The sequence below is a fragment of the Crinia signifera genome, chromosome 3 (assembly GCF_055691185.1).
Source record: "Crinia signifera chromosome 3, ASM5569118v1, whole genome shotgun sequence".
In the NCBI taxonomy this organism is placed as follows: domain Eukaryota; kingdom Metazoa; phylum Chordata; class Amphibia; order Anura; family Myobatrachidae; genus Crinia; species Crinia signifera.
The window spans coordinates 336,841,406-336,861,015 of NC_139219.1; the positions used below are offsets into that span (position 1 = coordinate 336,841,406).

The 19,610-nt window shown below is 37.9% G+C and overlaps 13 non-coding genes across 13 annotated transcripts; 1 reads left to right on the forward strand and 12 right to left on the reverse strand.

Annotated features, from left to right (window-relative positions):
- Positions 1 to 1,775: 1,775 nt before the first annotated feature.
- On the reverse strand, positions 1,776 to 1,849 carry TRNAN-GUU (transfer RNA asparagine (anticodon GUU)). The gene has a single exon. It is a non-coding gene; the product is annotated as a tRNA-Asn (tRNA).
- Positions 1,850 to 2,760: 911 nt separating this feature from the next.
- Positions 2,761 to 2,834, reverse strand: TRNAN-GUU (transfer RNA asparagine (anticodon GUU)). Its single transcript has one exon. It is a non-coding gene; the product is annotated as a tRNA-Asn (tRNA).
- Positions 2,835 to 3,010: 176 nt separating this feature from the next.
- On the forward strand, positions 3,011 to 3,082 carry TRNAM-CAU (transfer RNA methionine (anticodon CAU)). Its single transcript has one exon. It is a non-coding gene; the product is annotated as a tRNA-Met (tRNA).
- A 664-nt stretch (positions 3,083 to 3,746) lies between these two features.
- Positions 3,747 to 3,820, reverse strand: TRNAN-GUU (transfer RNA asparagine (anticodon GUU)). Its single transcript has one exon. It is a non-coding gene; the product is annotated as a tRNA-Asn (tRNA).
- Positions 3,821 to 4,732: 912 nt separating this feature from the next.
- TRNAN-GUU (transfer RNA asparagine (anticodon GUU)) lies at positions 4,733 to 4,806 on the reverse strand. The gene has a single exon. It is a non-coding gene; the product is annotated as a tRNA-Asn (tRNA).
- A 912-nt stretch (positions 4,807 to 5,718) lies between these two features.
- Positions 5,719 to 5,792, reverse strand: TRNAN-GUU (transfer RNA asparagine (anticodon GUU)). The gene has a single exon. It is a non-coding gene; the product is annotated as a tRNA-Asn (tRNA).
- Positions 5,793 to 6,704: 912 nt separating this feature from the next.
- Positions 6,705 to 6,778, reverse strand: TRNAN-GUU (transfer RNA asparagine (anticodon GUU)). The gene has a single exon. It is a non-coding gene; the product is annotated as a tRNA-Asn (tRNA).
- A 911-nt stretch (positions 6,779 to 7,689) lies between these two features.
- On the reverse strand, positions 7,690 to 7,763 carry TRNAN-GUU (transfer RNA asparagine (anticodon GUU)). The gene has a single exon. It is a non-coding gene; the product is annotated as a tRNA-Asn (tRNA).
- Positions 7,764 to 8,675: 912 nt separating this feature from the next.
- Positions 8,676 to 8,749, reverse strand: TRNAN-GUU (transfer RNA asparagine (anticodon GUU)). Its single transcript has one exon. It is a non-coding gene; the product is annotated as a tRNA-Asn (tRNA).
- Positions 8,750 to 9,662: 913 nt separating this feature from the next.
- On the reverse strand, positions 9,663 to 9,736 carry TRNAN-GUU (transfer RNA asparagine (anticodon GUU)). Its single transcript has one exon. It is a non-coding gene; the product is annotated as a tRNA-Asn (tRNA).
- A 912-nt stretch (positions 9,737 to 10,648) lies between these two features.
- TRNAN-GUU (transfer RNA asparagine (anticodon GUU)) lies at positions 10,649 to 10,722 on the reverse strand. The gene has a single exon. It is a non-coding gene; the product is annotated as a tRNA-Asn (tRNA).
- Positions 10,723 to 12,620: 1,898 nt separating this feature from the next.
- TRNAN-GUU (transfer RNA asparagine (anticodon GUU)) lies at positions 12,621 to 12,694 on the reverse strand. Its single transcript has one exon. It is a non-coding gene; the product is annotated as a tRNA-Asn (tRNA).
- Positions 12,695 to 13,606: 912 nt separating this feature from the next.
- On the reverse strand, positions 13,607 to 13,680 carry TRNAN-GUU (transfer RNA asparagine (anticodon GUU)). Its single transcript has one exon. It is a non-coding gene; the product is annotated as a tRNA-Asn (tRNA).
- Between the last annotated feature and the right edge of the window lie 5,930 nt (positions 13,681 to 19,610).

The window sequence follows — 19,610 nt, forward strand, 5'->3', positions numbered from 1 at the left end:
GTACTTTCTTGTCAAGAGGTAAGCTTTCAGGAGCTGAAGCTGTGTATATGATTAGCAGAGTGGCGCAGCGGAAGCGTGCTGGGCCCATAACCCAGAGGTCGATGGATCGAAACCATCCTCTGCTATCTTTGTTTTTTTATAATTATTTGTTGATTAAACCAATACAAAACTGAGATTAATATTTTGGCTTAGTTCTATCTTTTTTATTATGTTAAAAAAGAGATTTAGTAAAACTGTTCATCCATTAAAGAACAAAGAAACACATTGGTACAAACACTAAAATGTGCTTCAATGGTTTCCTAAAAACTTACCTAATTAACTACTTTTAAGAGGAATTGTATCAGAGAAGTCTAGATATACTGCATAACAAGAGGTGGTTTTATGTGTTATACTGCATAACAAGAGGTGGTTTTAACTTGTCTACCTAAAGTTCTTCAAAATATGATCACAAGGTCAAAAATATCCCTTGGTGGGATTAAACCACAAACCTTTGAGATAGAAACCAAATGTGCTGACTGATTGTTCCAAGTCAACAAAATAAGACTAGATTCAAGTTAGTACCATAAAAAAATTCCTAGACATAGATTTAATAGTCATTATTTTAAAGAGCTTTTGTAAGATTCTTTATCTACTGAAGAACAGAGGAGAAACATTGGTACTTTCTGATGAAGAGTGAAGCTTTCAGGAGCTTCTGTGACTTAAGATCAGGAACACTATACCACAAGAGGTGATTTAATGTTTTAACTTGTCAACATCTAGTTCTCCAAAATGTGACCAAAAAGTCGATTACATCCCTGGGTGGGATTGAACCACCAACCTTTCGGTTAACAGCCGAACGCGCTAACCGATTGCGCCACAGAAACCCCTCTAAAGTTGTATCAAATTAGTGATCTAAAAATGATTTATTGAAATATGTGTAAAATGCCAACATCTGGAGATCTTTTGTAAAACTCTTCCTCCGTTGAAGAACAAAAAAAAACAAATTGGTACTTTCTTGTCAAGAGGTAAGCTTTCAGGAGCTGAAGCTGTGTATATGATTAGCAGAGTGGCGCAGCGGAAGCGTGCTGGGCCCATAACCCAGAGGTCGATGGATCGAAACCATCCTCTGCTATCTTTGTTTTTTTATAATTATTTGTTGATTAAACCAATACAAAACTGAGATTAATATTTTGGCTTAGTTCTATCTTTTTTATTATGTTAAAAAAGAGATTTAGTAAAACTGTTCATCCATTAAAGAACAAAAAAACACATTGGTACAAACACTAAAATGTGCTTCAATGGTTTCCTAAAAACTTACCTAATTAACTACTTTTAAGAGGAATTGTATCAGAGAAGTCTAGATATACTGCATAACAAGAGGTGGTTTTATGTGTTATACTGCATAACAAGAGGTGGTTTTAACTTGTCTACCTAAAGTTCTTCAACATATGATCACAAGGTCAAAAATATCCCTTGGTGGGATTAAACCACAAACCTTTGAGATAGAAACCAAATGTGCTGACTGATTGTTCCAAGTCAACAAAATAAGACTAGATTCAAGTTAGTACCATAAAAAAATTCCTAGACATAGATTTAATAGTCATTATTTTAAAGAGCTTTTGTAAGATTCTTTATCTACTGAAGAACAGAGGAGAAACATTGGTACTTTCTGATGAAGAGTGAAGCTTTCAGGAGCTTCTGTGACTTAAGATCAGGAACACTATACCACAAGAGGTGATTTAATGTTTTAACTTGTCAACATCTAGTTCTCCAAAATGTGACCAAAAAGTCGATTACATCCCTGGGTGGGATTGAACCACCAACCTTTCGGTTAACAGCCGAACGCGCTAACCGATTGCGCCACAGAGACCCCTCTAAAGTAGTATCAAATTAGTGATCTAAAAATGATTTATTGAAATATGTGTAAAATGCCAACATCTGGAGATCTCTTGTAAAACTCTTCCTCCGTTGAAGAACAAAAAAAAACAAATTGGTACTTTCTTGTCAAGAGGTAAGCTTTCAGGAGCTGAAGCTGTGTATATGATTAGCAGAGTGGCGCAGCGGAAGCGTGCTGGGCCCATAACCCAGAGGTCGATGGATCGAAACCATCCTCTGCTATCTTTGTTTTTTTATAATTATTTGTTGATTAAACCAATACAAAACTGAGATTAATATTTTGGCTCAGTTCTATCTTTTTTATTATGTTAAAAAAGAGATTCAGTAAAACTGTTCATCCATTAAAGAACAAAGAAATACATTGGTACAAACACTAAAATGTGCTTCAATGGTTTCCTAAAAACTTACCTAATTAACTACTTTTAAGAGGAATTGTATCAGAGAAGTCTAGATATACTGCATAACAAGAGGTGGTTTTATGTGTTATACTGCATAACAAGAGGTGGTTTTAACTTGTCTACCTAAGGTTCTTCAAAATATGATCACAAGGTCAAAAATATCCCTTGGTGGGATTAAACCACAAACCTTTGAGATAGAAACCAAATGTGCTGACTGATTGTTCCAAGTCAACAAAATAAGACTAGATTCAAGTTAGTACCATAAAGAAATTCCTAGACATAGATTTAATAGTCATTATTTTAAAGAGCTTTTGTAAGATTCTTTATCTACTGAAGAACAGAGGAGAAACATTGGTACTTTCTGATGAAGAGTGAAGCTTTTAGGAGCTTCTGTGACTTGAATCAGGAACACTATACCACAAGAGGTGATTTAATGTTTTAACTTGTCAACATCTAGTTCTCCCAAATGTGACCAAAAAGTCGATTACGTCCCTGGGTGGGATTGAACCACCAACCTTTCGGTTAACAGCCGAACGCGCTAACCGATTGCGCCACAGAAACCCCTCTAAAGTTGTATCAAATTAGTGATCTAAAAATGATTTATTGAAATATGTGTAAAATGCCAACATCTGGAGATCTTTTGTAAAACTCTTCCTCCGTTGAAGAACAAAAAAAAACAAATTGGTACTTTCTTGTCAAGAGGTAAGCTTTCAGGAGCTGAAGCTGTGTATATGATTAGCAGAGTGGCGCAGCGGAAGCGCGCTGGGCCCATAACCCAGAGGTCGATGGATCGAAACCATCCTCTGCTATCTTTGTTTTTTTATAATTATTTGTTGATTAAACCAATACAAAACTGAGATTAATATTTTGGCTTAGTTCTATCTTTTTTATTATGTTAAAAAAGAGATTTAGTAAAACTGTTCATCCATTAAAGAACAAAGAAACACATTGGTACAAACACTAAAATGTGCTTCAATGGTTTCCTAAAAACTTACCTAATTAACTACTTTTAAGAGGAATTGTATCAGAGAAGTCTAGATATACTGCATAACAAGAGGTGGTTTTATGTGTTATACTGCATAACAAGAGGTGGTTTTAACTTGTCTACCTAAAGTTCTTCAAAATATGATCACAAGGTCAAAAATATCCCTTGGTGGGATTAAACCACAAACCTTTGAGATAGAAACCAAATGTGCTGACTGATTGTTCCAAGTCAACAAAATAAGACTAGATTCAAGTTAGTACCATAAAAAAATTCCTAGACATAGATTTAATAGTCATTATTTTAAAGAGCTTTTGTAAGATTCTTTATCTACTGAAGAACAGAGGAGAAACATTGGTACTTTCTGAATAAGAGTGAAGCTTTCAGGAGCTTCTGTGACTTAAGATCAGGAACACTATACCACAAGAGGTGATTTAATGTTTTAACTTGTCAACATCTAGTTCTCCAAAATGTGACCAAAAAGTCGATTACATCCCTGGGTGGGATTGAACCACCAACCTTTCGGTTAACAGCCGAACGCGCTAACCGATTGCGCCACAGAGACCCGTCTAAAGTAGTATCAAATTAGTGATCTAAAAATGATTTATTGAAATATGTGTAAAATGCCAACATCTGGAGATCTCTTGTAAAACTCTTCCTCCGTTGAAGAACAAAAAAAAACAAATTGGTACTTTCTTGTCAAGAGGTAAGCTTTCAGGAGCTGAAGCTGTGTATATGATTAGCAGAGTGGCGCAGCGGAAGCGTGCTGGGCCCATAACCCAGAGGTCGATGGATCGAAACCATCCTCTGCTATCTTTGTTTTTTTATAATTATTTGTTGATTAAACCAATACAAAACTGAGATTAATATTTTGGCTCAGTTCTATCTTTTTTATTATGTTAAAAAAGAGATTTAGTAAAACTGTTCATCCATTAAAGAACAAAGAAACACATTGGTACAAACACTAAAATGTGCTTCAATGGTTTCCTAAAAACTTACCTTATTAACTACTTTTAAGAGGAATTGTATCAGAGAAGTCTAGATATACTGCATAACAAGAGGTGGTTTTATGTGTTATACTGCATAACAAGAGGTGGTTTTAACTTGTCTACCTAAAGTTCTTCAAAATATGATCACAAGGTCAAAAATATCCCTTGGTGGGATTAAACCACAAACCTTTGAGATAGAAACCAAATGTGCTGACTGATTGTTCCAAGTCAACAAAATAAGACTAGATTCAAGTTAGTACCATAAAAAAATTCCTAGACATAGATTTAATAGTCATTATTTTAAAGAGCTTTTGTAAGATTCTTTATCTACTGAAGAACAGAGGAGAAACATTGGTACTTTCTGATGAAGACTGAAGCTTTCAGGAGCTTCTGTGACTTAAGATCAGGAACACTATACCACAAGAGGTGATTTAATGTTTTAACTTGTCAACATCTAGTTCTCCAAAATGTGACCAAAAAGTCGATTACGTCCCTGGGTGGGATTGAACCACCAACCTTTCGGTTAACAGCCGAACGCGCTAACCGATTGCGCCACAGAAACCCCTCTAAAGTTGTATCAGATTAGTGATCTAAAAATGATTTATTTAAATATGTGTAAAAGGCCAACATCTGGAGATCTTTTGTAAAACTCTTCCTCCATTAAAGAACAAAAAATCAAATTGGTACTTTCTTGTCAAGAGGTAAGCTTTCAGGAGCTGAAGCTGTTTATATGATTAGCAGAGTGGCGCAGCGGAAGCGTGCTGGGCCCATAACCCAGAGGTCGATGGATATAAAAACCATCCTCTGCTATCTTTGTTTTTTTATAATTATTTGTTGATTAAACCAATACAAAACTGAGATTAATATTTTGGCTCAGTTCTATCTTTTTTATTATGTTAAAAAAGAGTTTTAGTAAAACTGTTCATCCATTAAAGAACAAAGAAACACATTGGTACAAACACTAAAATGTGCTTCAATGGTTTCCTAAAAACTTACCTAATTAACTACTTTTAAGAGGAATTGTATCAGAGAAGTCTAGATATACTGCATAACAAGAGGTGGTTTTATGTGTTATACTGCATAACAAGAGGTGGTTTTAACTTGTCTACCTAAGGTTCTTCAAAATATGATCACAAGGTCAAAAATATCCCTTGGTGGGATTAAAACACAAACCTTTGAGATAGAAACCAAATGTGCTGACTGATTGTTCCAAGTCAACAAAATAAGACTAGATTCAAGTTAGTACCATAAAGAAATTCCTAGACATAGATTTAATAGTCATTATTTTAAAGAGCTTTTGTAAGATTCTTTATCTACTGAAGAACAGAGGAGAAACATTGGTACTTTCTGATGAAGAGTGAAGCTTTTAGGAGCTTCTGTGACTTAAGATCAGGAACACTATACCACAAGAGGTGATTTAATGTTTTAACTTGTCAACATCTAGTTCTCCAAAATGTGACCAAAAAGTCGATTACGTCCCTGGGTGGGATTGAACCACCAACCTTTCGGTTAACAGCCGAACGCGCTAACCGATTGCGCCACAGAAACCCCTCTAAAGTTGTATCAAATTAGTGATCTAAAAATGATTTATTGAAATATGTGTAAAATGCCAACATCTGGAGATCTTTTGTAAAACTCTTCCTCCGTTGAAGAACAAAAAAAAACAAATTGGTACTTTCTTGTCAAGAGGTAAGCTTTCAGGAGCTGAAGCTGTGTATATGATTAGCAGAGTGGCGCAGCGGAAGCGTGCTGGGCCCATAACCCAGAAGTTGATGGATCGAAACCATCCTCTGCTATCTTTGTTATTTTATAATTATTTGTTGATTAAACCAATACAAAACTGAGATTAATATTTTGGCTCAGTTCTATCTTTTTTATTATGTTAAAAAAGAGTTTTAGTAAAACTGTTCATCCATTAAAGAACAAAGAAACACATTGGTACAAACACTAAAATGTGCTTCAATGGTTTCCTAAAAACTTACCTAATTAACTACTTTTAAGAGGAATTGTATCAGAGAAGTCTAGATATACTGCATAACAAGAGGTGGTTTTATGTGTTATACTGCATAACAAGAGGTGGTTTTAACTTGTCTACCTAAGGTTCTTCAAAATATGATCACAAGGTCAAAAATATCCCTTGGTGGGATTAAACCACAAACCTTTGAGATAGAAACCAAATGTGCTGACTGATTGTTCCAAGTCAACAAAATAAGACTAGATTCAAGTTAGTACCATAAAAAAATTCCTAGACATAGATTTAATAGTCATTATTTTAAAGAGCTTTTGTAAGATTCTTTATCTACTGAAGAACAGAGGAGAAACATTGGTACTTTCTGATGAAGAGTGAAGCTTTCAGGAGCTTCTGTGACTTAAGATCAGGAACACTATACCACAAGAGGTGATTTAATGTTTTAACTTGTCAACATCTAGTTCTCCAAAATGTGACCAAAAAGTCGATTACGTCCCTGGGTGGGATTGAACCACCAACCTTTCGGTTAACAGCCGAACGCGCTAACCGATTGCGCCACAGAGACCCCTCTAAAGTTGTATCAAATTAGTGATCTAAAAATGATTTATTGAAATATGTGTAAAAGGCCAACATCTGGAGATCTTTTGTAAAACTCTTCCTCCGTTGAAGAACAAAAAAAAACAAATTGGTACTTTCTTGTCAAGAGGTAAGCTTTCAGGAGCTGAAGCTGTGTATATGATTAGCAGAGTGGCGCAGCGGAAGCGTGCTGGGCCCATAACCCAGAGGTCGATGGATCGAAACCATCCTCTGCTATCTTTATTTTTTATAATTATTTGTTGATTAAACCAATACAAAACTGAGATTAATATTTTGGCTCAGTTCTATCTTTTTTATTATGTTAAAAAAGAGTTTTAGTAAAACTGTTCATCCATTAAAGAACAAAGAAACACATTGGTACAAACACTAAAATGTGCTTCAATGGTTTCCTAAAAACTTACCTAATTAACTACTTTTAAGAGGAATTGTATCAGAGAAGTCTAGATATACTGCATAACAAGAGGTGGTTTTATGTGTTATACTGCATAACAAGAGGTGGTTTTAACTTGTCTACCTAAGGTTCTTCAAAATATGATCACAAGGTCAAAAATATCCCTTGGTGGGATTAAACCACAAACCTTTGAGATAGAAACCAAATGTGCTGACTGATTGTTCCAAGTCAACAAAATAAGACTAGATTCAAGTTAGTACCATAAAGAAATTCCTAGACATAGATTTAATAGTCATTATTTTAAAGAGCTTTTGTAAGATTCTTTATCTACTGAAGAACAGAGGAGAAACATTGGTACTTTCTGATGAAGAGTGAAGCTTTTAGGAGCTTCTGTGACTTAAGATCAGGAACACTATACCACAAGAGGTGATTTAATGTTTTAACTTGTCAACATCTAGTTCTCCAAAATGTGACCAAAAAGTCGATTACGTCCCTGGGTGGGATTGAACCACCAACCTTTCGGTTAACAGCCGAACGCGCTAACCGATTGCGCCACAGAAACCCCTCTAAAGTTGTATCAAATTAGTGATCTAAAAATGATTTATTGAAATATGTGTAAAATGCCAACATCTGGAGATCTTTTGTAAAACTCTTCCTCCGTTGAAGAACAAAAAAAAACAAATTGGTACTTTCTTGTCAAGAGGTAAGCTTTCAGGAGCTGAAGCCGTGTATATGATTAGCAGAGTGGCGCAGCGGAAGCGTGCTGGGCCCATAACCCAGAAGTTGATGGATCGAAACCATCCTCTGCTATCTTTGTTATTTTATAATTATTTGTTGATTAAACCAATACAAAACTGAGATTAATATTTTGGCTCAGTTCTATCTTTTTTATTATGTTAAAAAAGAGTTTTAGTAAAACTGTTCATCCATTAAAGAACAAAGAAACACATTGGTACAAACACTAAAATGTGCTTCAATGGTTTCCTAAAAACTTACCTAATTAACTACTTTTAAGAGGAATTGTATCAGAGAAGTCTAGATATACTGCATAACAAGAGGTGGTTTTATGTGTTATACTGCATAACAAGAGGTGGTTTTAACTTGTCTACCTAAGGTTCTTCAAAATATGATCACAAGGTCAAAAATATCCCTTGGTGGGATTAAACCACAAACCTTTGAGATAGAAACCAAATGTGCTGACTGATTGTTCCAAGTCAACAAAATAAGACTAGATTCAAGTTAGTACCATAAAAAAATTCCTAGACATAGATTTAATAGTCATTATTTTAAAGAGCTTTTGTAAGATTCTTTATCTACTGAAGAACAGAGGAGAAACATTGGTACTTTCTGATGAAGAGTGAAGCTTTCAGGAGCTTCTGTGACTTAAGATCAGGAACACTATACCACAAGAGGTGATTTAATGTTTTAACTTGTCAACATCTAGTTCTCCAAAATGTGACCAAAAAGTCGATTACGTCCCTGGGTGGGATTGAACCACCAACCTTTCGGTTAACAGCCGAACGCGCTAACCGATTGCGCCACAGAGACCCCTCTAAAGTTGTATCAAATTAGTGATCTAAAAATGATTTATTGAAATATGTGTAAAATGCCAACATCTGGAGATCTTTTGTAAAACTCTTCCTCCGTTAAATAACAAAAAAAAACAAATTGGTACTTTCTTGTCAAGAGGTAAGCTTTCAGGAGCTGAAGCTGTGTATATGATTAGCAGAGTGGCGCAGCGGAAGCGTGCTGGGCCCATAACCCAGAGGTCGATGGATCGAAACCATCCTCTGCTATCTTTGTTTTTTTATAATTATTTGTTGATTAAACCAATACAAAACTGAGATTAATATTTTGGCTCAGTTCTATCTTTTTTATTATGTTAAAAAAGAGATTTAGTAAAACTGTTCATCCATTAAAGAACAAAGAAACACATTGGTACAAACACTAAAATGTGCTTCAATGGTTTCCTAAAAACTTACCTAATTAACTACTTTTAAGAGGAATTGTATCAGAGAAGTCTAGATATACTGCATAACAAGAGGTGGTTTTATGTGTTATACTGCATAACAAGAGGTGGTTTTAACTTGTCTACCTAAAGTTCTTCAAAATATGATCACAAGGTCAAAAATATCCCTTGGTGGGATTAAACCACAAACCTTTGAGATAGAAACCAAATGTGCTGACTGATTGTTCCAAGTCAACAAAATAAGACTAGATTCAAGTTAGTACCATAAAAAAAATTCCTAGACATAGATTTAATAGTCATTATTTTAAAGAGCTTTTGTAAGATTCTTTATCTACTGAAGAACAGAGGAGAAACATTGGTACTTTCTGATGAATAGTGAAGCTTTCAGGAGCTTCTGTGACTTAAGATCAGGAACACTATACCACAAGAGGTGATTTAATGTTTTAACTTGTCAACATCTAGTTCTCCAAAATGTGACCAAAAAGTCGATTACGTCCCTGGGTGGGATTGAACCACCAACCTTTCGGTTAACAGCCGAACGCGCTAACCGATTGCGCCACAGAGACCCCTCTAAAGTAGTATCAAATTAGTGATCTAAAAATGATTTATTGAAATATGTGTAAAATGCCAACATCTGGAGATCTTTTGTAAAACTCTTCCTCCGTTGAAGAACAAAAAAAAACAAATTGGTACTTTCTTGTCAAGAGGTAAGCTTTCAGGAGCTGAAGCTGTGTATATGATTAGCAGAGTGGCGCAGCGGAAGCGTGCTGGGCCCATAACCCAGAAGTTGATGGATCGAAACCATCCTCTGCTATCTTTGTTATTTTAAAATTATTTGTTGATTAAACCAATACAAAACTGAGATTAATATTTTGGCTCAGTTCTATCTTTTTTATTATGTTAAAAAAGAGTTTTAGTAAAACTGTTCATCCATTAAAGAACAAAGAAACACATTGGTACAAACACTAAAATGTGCTTCAATGGTTTCCTAAAAACTTACCTAATTAACTACTTTTAAGAGGAATTGTATCAGAGAAGTCTAGATGTACTGCATAACAAGAGGTGGTTTTATGTGTTATACTGCATAACAAGAGGTGGTTTTAACTTGTCTACCTAAGGTTCTTCAAAATATGATCACAAGGTCAAAAATATCCCTTGGTGGGATTAAACCACAAACCTTTGAGATAGAAACCAAATGTGCTGACTGATTGTTCCAAGTCAACAAAATAAGACTAGATTCAAGTTAGTACCATAAAAAAATTCCTAGACATAGATTTAATAGTCATTATTTTAAAGAGCTTTTGTAAGATTCTTTATCTACTGAAGAACAGAGGAGAAACATTGGTACTTTCTGATGAAGAGTGAAGCTTTCAGGAGCTTCTGTGACTTAAGATCAGGAACACTATACCACAAGAGGTGATTTAATGTTTTAACTTGTCAACATCTAGTTCTCCAAAATGTGACCAAAAAGTCGATTACGTCCCTGGGTGGGATTGAACCACCAACCTTTCGGTTAACAGCCGAACGCGCTAACCGATTGCGCCACAGAGACCCCTCTAAAGTAGTATCAAATTAGTGATCTAAAAATGATTTATTGAAATATGTGTAAAATGCCAACATCTGGAGATCTTTTGTAAAACTCTTCCTCCGTTGAAGAACAAAAAAAAACAAATTGGTACTTTCTTGTCAAGAGGTAAGCTTTCAGGAGCTGAAGCTGTGTATATGATTAGCAGAGTGGCGCAGCGGAAGCGTGCTGGGCCCATAACCCAGAAGTTGATGGATCGAAACCATCCTCTGCTATCTTTGTTATTTTATAATTATTTGTTGATTAAACCAATACAAAACTGAGATTAATATTTTGGCTCAGTTCTATCTTTTTTATTATGTTAAAAAACAGTTTTAGTAAAACTGTTCATCCATTAAAGAACAAAGAAACACATTGGTACAAACACTAAAATGTGCTTCAATGGTTTCCTAAAAACTTACCTAATTAACTACTTTTAAGAGGAATTGTATCAGAGAAGTCTAGATATACTGCATAACAAGAGGTGGTTTTATGTGTTATACTGCATAACAAGAGGTGGTTTTAACTTGTCTACCTAAGGTTCTTCAAAATATGATCACAAGGTCAAAAATATCCCTTGGTGGGATTAAACCACAAACCTTTGAGATAGAAACCAAATGTGCTGACTGATTGTTCCAAGTCAACAAAATAAGACTAGATTCAAGTTAGTACCATAAAAAAATTCCTAGACATAGATTTAATAGTCATTATTTTAAAGAGCTTTTGTAAGATTCTTTATCTACTGAAGAACAGAGGAGAAACATTGGTACTTTCTGATGAAGAGTGAAGCTTTCAGGAGCTTCTGTGACTTAAGATCAGGAACACTATACCACAAGAGGTGATTTAATGTTTTAACTTGTCAACATCTAGTTCTCCAAAATGTGACCAAAAAGCCGATTACGTCCCTGGGTGGGATTGAACCACCAACCTTTCAGTTAACAGCCGAACACGCAAACCGATTGCGCCACAGAGACCCCCCTAAAGTTGTATCAAATTAGTGATCTAAAAATGATTTATTGAAATATGTGTAAAATGCCAATATCTGGAGATCTTTTGTAAAACTCTTCCTCCGTTAAATAACAAAAAAAAAACAAATTGGTACTTTCTTGTCAAGAGGTAAGCTTTCAGGAGCTGAAGCTGTGTATATGATTAGCAGAGTGGCGCATCGGAAGCGTGCTGGGCCCATAACCCAGAGGTCGATGGATCGAAACCATCCTCTGCTATCTTTATTTTTTATAATTATTTGTTGATTAAACCAATACAAAACTGAGATTAATATTTTGGCTCAGTTCTATCTTTTTTATTATGTTAAAAAAGAGATTTAGTAAAACTGTTCATCCATTAAAGAACAAAGAAACACATTGGTACAAACACTAAAATGTGCTTCAATGGTTTCCTAAAAACTTACCTAATTAACTACTTTTAAGAGGAATTGTATCAGAGAAGTCTAGATATACTGCATAACAAGAGGTGGTTTTATGTGTTATACTGCATAACAAGAGGTGGTTTTAACTTGTCTACCTAAGGTTCTTCAAAATATGATCACAAGGTCAAAAATATCCCTTGGTGGGATTAAACCACAAACCTTTGAGATAGAAACCAAATGTGCTGACTGATTGTTCCAAGTCAACAAAATAAGACTAGATTCAAGTTAGTACCATAAAAAAATTCCTAGACATAGATTTAATAGTCATTATTTTAAAGAGCTTTTGTAAGATTCTTTATCTACTGAAGAACAGAGGAGAAACATTGGTACTTTCTGATGAAGAGTGAAGCTTTCAGGAGCTTCTGTGACTTAAGATCAGGAACACTATACCACAAGAGGTGATTTAATGTTTTAACTTGTCAACATCTAGTTCTCCAAAATGTGACCAGAAAGTCGATTACGTCCCTGGGTGGGATTGAACCACCAACCTTTCGGTTAACAGCCGAACGCGCTAACCGATTGCGCCACAGAGACCCCTCTAAAGTTGTATCAAATTAGTGATCTAAAAATGATTTATTGAAATATGTGTAAAGTGCCAACATCTGGAGATCTTTTGTAAAACTCTTCCTCCGTTAAATAACAAAAAAAAAACAAATTGGTACTTTCTTGTCAAGAGGTAAGCTTTCAGGAGCTGAAGCTGTGTATATGATTAGCAGAGTGGCGCAGCGGAAGCGTGCTGGGCCCATAACCCAGAGGTCGATGGATCGAAACCATCCTCTGCTATCTTTGTTATTTTATAATTATTTGTTGATTAAACCAATACAAAACTGAGATTAATATTTTGGCTCAGTTCTATCTTTTTTATTATGTTAAAAAAGAGATTTAGTAAAACTGTTCATCCATTAAAGAACAAAGAAACACATTGGTACAAACACTAAAATGTGCTTCAATGGTTTCCTAAAAACTTACCTAATTAACTACTTTTAAGAGGAATTGTATCAGAGAAGTCTAGATATACTGCATAACAAGAGGTGGTTTTTGTGTTATACTGCATAACAAGAGGTGGTTTTAACTTGTCTACCTAAGGTTCTTCAAAATATGATCACAAGGTCAAAAATATCCCTTGGTGGGATTAAACCACAAACCTTTGAGATAGAAACCAAATGTGCTGACTGATTGTTCCAAGTCAACAAAATAAGACTAGATTCAAGTTAGTACCATAAAAAAATTCCTAGACATAGATTTAATAGTCATTATTTTAAAGAGCTTTTGTAAGATTCTTTATCTACTGAAGAACAGAGGAGAAACATTGGTACTTTCTGATGAAGACTGAAGCTTTCAGGAGCTTCTGTGACTTAAGATCAGGAACACTATACCACAAGAGGTGATTTAATGTTTTAACTTGTCAACATCTAGTTCTCCAAAATGTGACCAAAAAGTCGATTACGTCCCTGGGTGGGATTGAACCACCAACCTTTCGGTTAACAGCCGAACGCGCTAACCGATTGCGCCACAGAGACACCTCTAAAGTTGTATCAAATTAGTGATCTAAAAATGATTTATTGAAATATGTGTAAAATGCCAACATCTGGAGATCTTTTGTAAAACTCTTCCTCCGTTAAATAACAAAAAAAAACAAATTGGTACTTTCTTGTCAAGAGGTAAGCTTTCAGGAGCTGAAGCTGTGATTTAATGTTTTAACTTGTCAACATCTAGTTCTCCAAAATGTGACCAAAAAGTCAATTACGTCCCTGGGTGGGATTGAACCACCAACCTTTCGGTTAACAGCCGAACGCGCCACAGAGACCCCTCTAAAGTTGTATCAAATTAGTGATCTAAAAATGATTTATTGAGGACTTCCGGTTCCGGGTTGATGGAGTGAGGAGACGCGCACCGGAGCTCCGTCCCGAACCACCAGCATTACCCTTCTTTCTCGACTCCCTGGAGTCTCCATAAGTCTACCGCACACCTCTGATAATCCCCAGACGCAGGGATGGACAAAGCGGCATCTGCCGCGAACACCGGAGCGACGCCAGCTCCGAGGCAGGAGAAGCGGAGGGCGGAGGCCAATATGGCGTCGGACGCCGGAGCTCATCCAGCCGCACCCGCCTCCAAGAAAGCCACTGCTGACACACAAACCTCGGCACTTCAGGTACCACGCTCACCCGACGCCCCGGTGTCATATCAGGAGGTAGTAGCGGCCATTAAAGCCACCATGGCCCCGCTCCTCCAGCAGGCAGTGGCGGACATCACTATTCAAATCCAAGCGCTCACACAGCGTGTATCCCACGCTGAGAATCAAATAGGAGCTGCAGTCCATGATATTAAAGACTTACAGCACTCAGTGAAAACCCTGACCACAGACAACTACCACATCTGGAATAAATTAGATGATATCGAAAACAGGGCCAGACGTAATAATATACGCCTGGTGGGCCTCCCAGAATCCATCAAGGGACCCGCTTTAGCCCACTTTATCCGTAACACTCTGCCGGGACTTTTGCAAATAGAACAAGAATGCAGAGACATGGTTGTGGAAAGGGCCCACAGGGTGGGACCTGTACCATCCCCTAACAAACCAAGACCGAGAGTCACTCTGTTTAAATGCTTAAATTATCTCCACAAGCAAATCATTTGGACCGCCTCGAGACGCATAAAGGAATTGCAGTGGGAAGGGAATAGATTGTACATTTTTCAGGATTACTCCGTGGAGTTGACCAAGGCTCGCAAGGCTTTTTCCCCCATTTGCTCCCGTCTAGTTGCTGAGAACCGTAAGTTTGGTCTGCTTTACCCAGCACGCTTACGCATATACGACGGTACTTCCCACAAAGACTTCCTCTCACCAACCGATGCTGAGGCCTTCCTTAGAGAACGCGCTCGCAACACACAGGATGATCAAGACATCAGTGACCCGGTCTCTCACGCTACCAGACCTTCACTTTCCCCTCCATGATGGACGTTCCTCTCATCAGTTTCTTTAGTTCCAGTTCGTCTTTAGACCTGATCTGATGACTTTGCTGCTTGCTCTGAAAAACCAGGACTAAGTTGCTCTTTACCCTCTATGATTACACTGTAATAATAGCTTAATAATACTGCGCTCCTCTTTCTTCTTAAAAGAGTAGGGGGCGCCCCCCCCCTCTTTTCTTCATTTGGTATAACTGATATGGTCTGTCGTTGCTCCACTAGATAGACGGTGGGGATAGGGAGGGAGAAAACAAATTAGGTTCTTCCCTCTTGTCTATATTTTTTATTATCTTATATACCTACGAACCCATATATATGTGACGCCATGTTTAATACCCCCTCTCACTCCCTTTAGCCCCTTCACCCCGTCACCACGCCATCCCCCCGCCCCCCCCCCCCTTTCCCCCCCCCCCCTACACCTCCCTATGGTCTCAAATCCCTATGGTCACTTTGGCCATAGATCCGCGGATTTAAGATATATCCACTAACAAGTTAATTGAGGAAAAAAAAAAAAAAAAAAAATTAGTACCTAAATATATGAGGATATAATAACCCGTACAGTTATTCTACCTCGACCTACTTTTCTACTTTCTCATTCGGTAGACCCTATTATTATTTTTCTAATGTTTTCATTCTAATGTTTATATAATTGTATTTGGTATTTTTCATATACCTTAATCTAATGATATGTTGGCTGGTTCGGAAGCGGAATTGGTCGTGTTAACCTCTGTACCATGTTCCCTTTGGTATTAAAAAGTTATCCGGGATGGATATCCTGGATGCATAGATTATTAATGTGGTGCGCATTAGTTCTCCCGGAAGTAGGCTGCTCACAACCACTATATTTAGACCAAATATGTATGTACTACATACAGTTAAATGTGAGCAACCTGTGGTTTCACTTCTATGCTTTGTATATAAGTTTGCTTGTCTCCCCCTGTCTTATGTTTGTCTTCTACCCTCTACCTCCTTCCCCCCCCCCACCCGACTATATGCAATGTATAAATAACTCTACAAGAACTAACACTCAATCTTATAACCTAGAGTATAGATGTCTAACTTGAAAATTGGATCGTGGAACGTGGCTGGCTTTAACACACCGGCAAAAAGACGCAAGATTCTCCTGTGTCTGAACAAACGAGGTATTCAACTGGCATGCCTGCAGGAGACGCATCTGGTACAGACGGAGGTCCGCAAGCTCAACATGCTAGGCTGGAAGGTATTGGGTGCAAGCCCTTACAATTCCAAAGCACGTGGGGTGGTTACACTTATTAAATCTAATGTTCCTCACGAGGTTCTGGACACGACTATTGACCCAGAAGGCCGCTTCCTAGTCCTTTCTCTATTGATAGATTCTAAACCATGCACAATATATAACGTGTATGCACCAAATAAATATTCAAAAGAATTCCTACAAAAACTCTCAGCACTAATTATATCTCAGAACCCTACCCAATCCATAGTCTGTGGTGACTTCAACTTAATATCATCAAACACACTTGACCGTTCCTTCTCTCGTGCACGTCCCTCTTCACTTCCTAAGCTAGGAATCCCGGCCTTTGCCAATAGCTTACATTTAATTGATGCATGGAGGGCTCTTCATCCCACGGAGAAGGATTACACTTGTTTATCCGCTGCACACTCCACTCTATCTAGGATAGATTATATATTAGTTTCGCAAAATCTATTTCCCTTGGTTAGTGAGGCATACATAAACCCTATCACCATATCAGACCACGCCCTCATTTCCATTACGGTGGAACTCCTTCAACCTACGCACAAATCTGGGGTTTGGAAATTCCCTGCCTATCTGGCTAAATCATTAAAATTCCACAAACGACTTGAAATAGCCTGGGATAATTTTTTAGCCGATAATAAGGAGCACGCCGAATCCGACCCACAACTATTGTGGATGTCTGCTAAAGCAGTCATACGGGGAGAGATATTATCCTATACAGCGAACACTAAAAAGAAATTTACAGAAAAATACTTAGCCCTACAAAACGAACTAACACAAACATTCCAACAATTTAAGCAAAATCCTGATCCTCACAACAAACAACTCTATATAGTGGCTAAATCCAACTTCGAAAATTACCTACAAATAGCCGGAGACAGACAATTATTTAATACTAATTATAAATTTCATAAAATGGGAAATAGAACAGGGAAGCTACTTACAACACTGTTGCAAGGCGCCCGTCCACCTTCCCGTATCCATCCCCTACGAAACACTCAGGGAACCCTAGCCTCCGCAGATGCAGATATTGCGGCAATTCTACACTCATTCTACACAGAACTATACTCGGGTCTCCCCCCCTCACATTCCCCATCCTCTACCTTACCCCCACTTCCACCCGACTTTTGGTCCAACTTGCCAATCCCCACTATTAACTCAACCCAAGCTAATTCATTAACAACTCCTATAACACCGGAAGAAGTAGAGAAAGCGATCAAACAATTGAAATGCGATAAAGCACCGGGCCCAGATGGTTATAGTGGACACTTTTATAGAATACTACAATCAAAAATCACCTTGACCCTTACAAAAAATTTTAACAGCCTAATGACCTCTAATATACCCCCCCCACATTATAACTCTGCCATATTGAGAATACTGCCCAAACCAGGCAGAGATTTAGCTCTTCCCGGTTCATATCGTCCAATTTCCTTACTCAATCTGGACTACAAACTTTTTACTAAAATCCTAGCGGAAAGATTAAAACTTATCCTCCCCACCATCATACACCCCGATCAGACGGGCTTCATAAGTGGTCGCCACTCAGAACTTAACATGCGCAAAGTCCTTAGTATTATCTCTACCTCCTCTAACACTCCCCCTACATCCCCAGCTCAGGAACACGCGATATTAGCATTAGACGCGGAGAAAGCCTTCGATTTAGTGGAATGGCCCCACTTGTATGCAACCCTCTCAAAATTTGGCTTCCCGGACAACTTCTCCTCCATCCTTCGCCTTATTAATCACAACCCACATACCCAAATTTCTTGTAACGGCCTCCTTTCTAATCCCTTCATCATACACAAGGGCACAAGACAGGGGTGTCCCCTCTCCCCCTTACTATTCGCCATAGCACTTGAACCCCTCGCCATAGCTCTCCGCTCCTCCCTAATATATAAAGGTATCCCAATAGGCCCCTTAGAACAAAAACTTTCTTTATTTGCAGATGATATGCTCCTTTTCATTTCAGACCCAAACACTTCCATCCCAGACATCATACGCATTATAGACTCTTTTGGCACACACTCTGGATATAAAGTAAATTACGCCAAATCCGAACTCCTTTATCTGTCTTCAACTGTCCCAACTCCTCCGGACCCTCTCTACACTTTCCCATTCACCATAGCACAATCTCATATCAAATATCTGGGAATAGTGACCCCCAAACATCTGTCCTCCGCGTACTCACTCAACTATTCCCCTCTCATACATAAAATCACATCTAAAATGGCAAGTTGGAACCTTCTCCCCCTATCACTCCTGGGACGCATTGCAGTTCTTCAAAGTGTAATCTTTCCGAAATTATTTTATCCGCTACAGATGTTACCATTTTCACTGACCAAGCGGGACTTACAAACACTGAGGAAAACAATAACCACCTTCTTGTGGGGTGGGAAGAGACCCAGAATTGCTTTTTCTAAAATTTCTGCTCCAAAAAGCTGTGGTGGAATAGGCGTCCCAGATTTCGCCTCTTACAACACAGCCACTCTTTTACGATGCGCCTCAGACTGGATCAATAACACTAACGTGTTTACTAATAATGAGCTAGATGCCGCTTTGCTGAGTCCTTACTCTCCTAGTGCCCTGCTACACTCTAAGGCTTCAGACATACCTTCACATATATTGTCCAACCCATTATTTCATGACATCTACTATGCGTGGCAAAGTGTGAACCGAAAATTAAAAAGAAACCCACTAGTCACTCACAAAATCCCCCTATGGGGTAACCCTAATTTTCCCCCTTCATTGAACACAGCGACTTACCACCTGTGGAGAGATGTAGGATTAACCGACTCATCAAAAGTGTTTGATCCTGGGGGCAATTTCAAGTCGTTCTCAGAGCTTCGGGAGGAATATTCACTTCCACAAAATCATTTTTTTATGTACCTCCAGACCCGCCACTACTTGAACTCCTTGCGGGCCCCCGTTGAAACAGATGCGTCTCCACGACCGACTGATACCTTGCAACAACTGCTTAATCAGAGCAGTATCACTACTTTCAAAATAAGACCATATTACCTCTTACTACTCCAAACCACTACGGAATCTCGCTGGTCCAAATTGCGAGACCAGTGGGCACGAGATATCCCCACACTACAATCCCCAGATAAATTAAGTACCAGATATGAGAGCACCCTAAAAATTTTGAGTTCGTCATACTTGCAAGAGGTACATATCAAAACCATCCAGCGGGCATATGTCTCTCCAGCTTGTTTATCCCACTTTGTACCGTCAGTCACAGGAGAA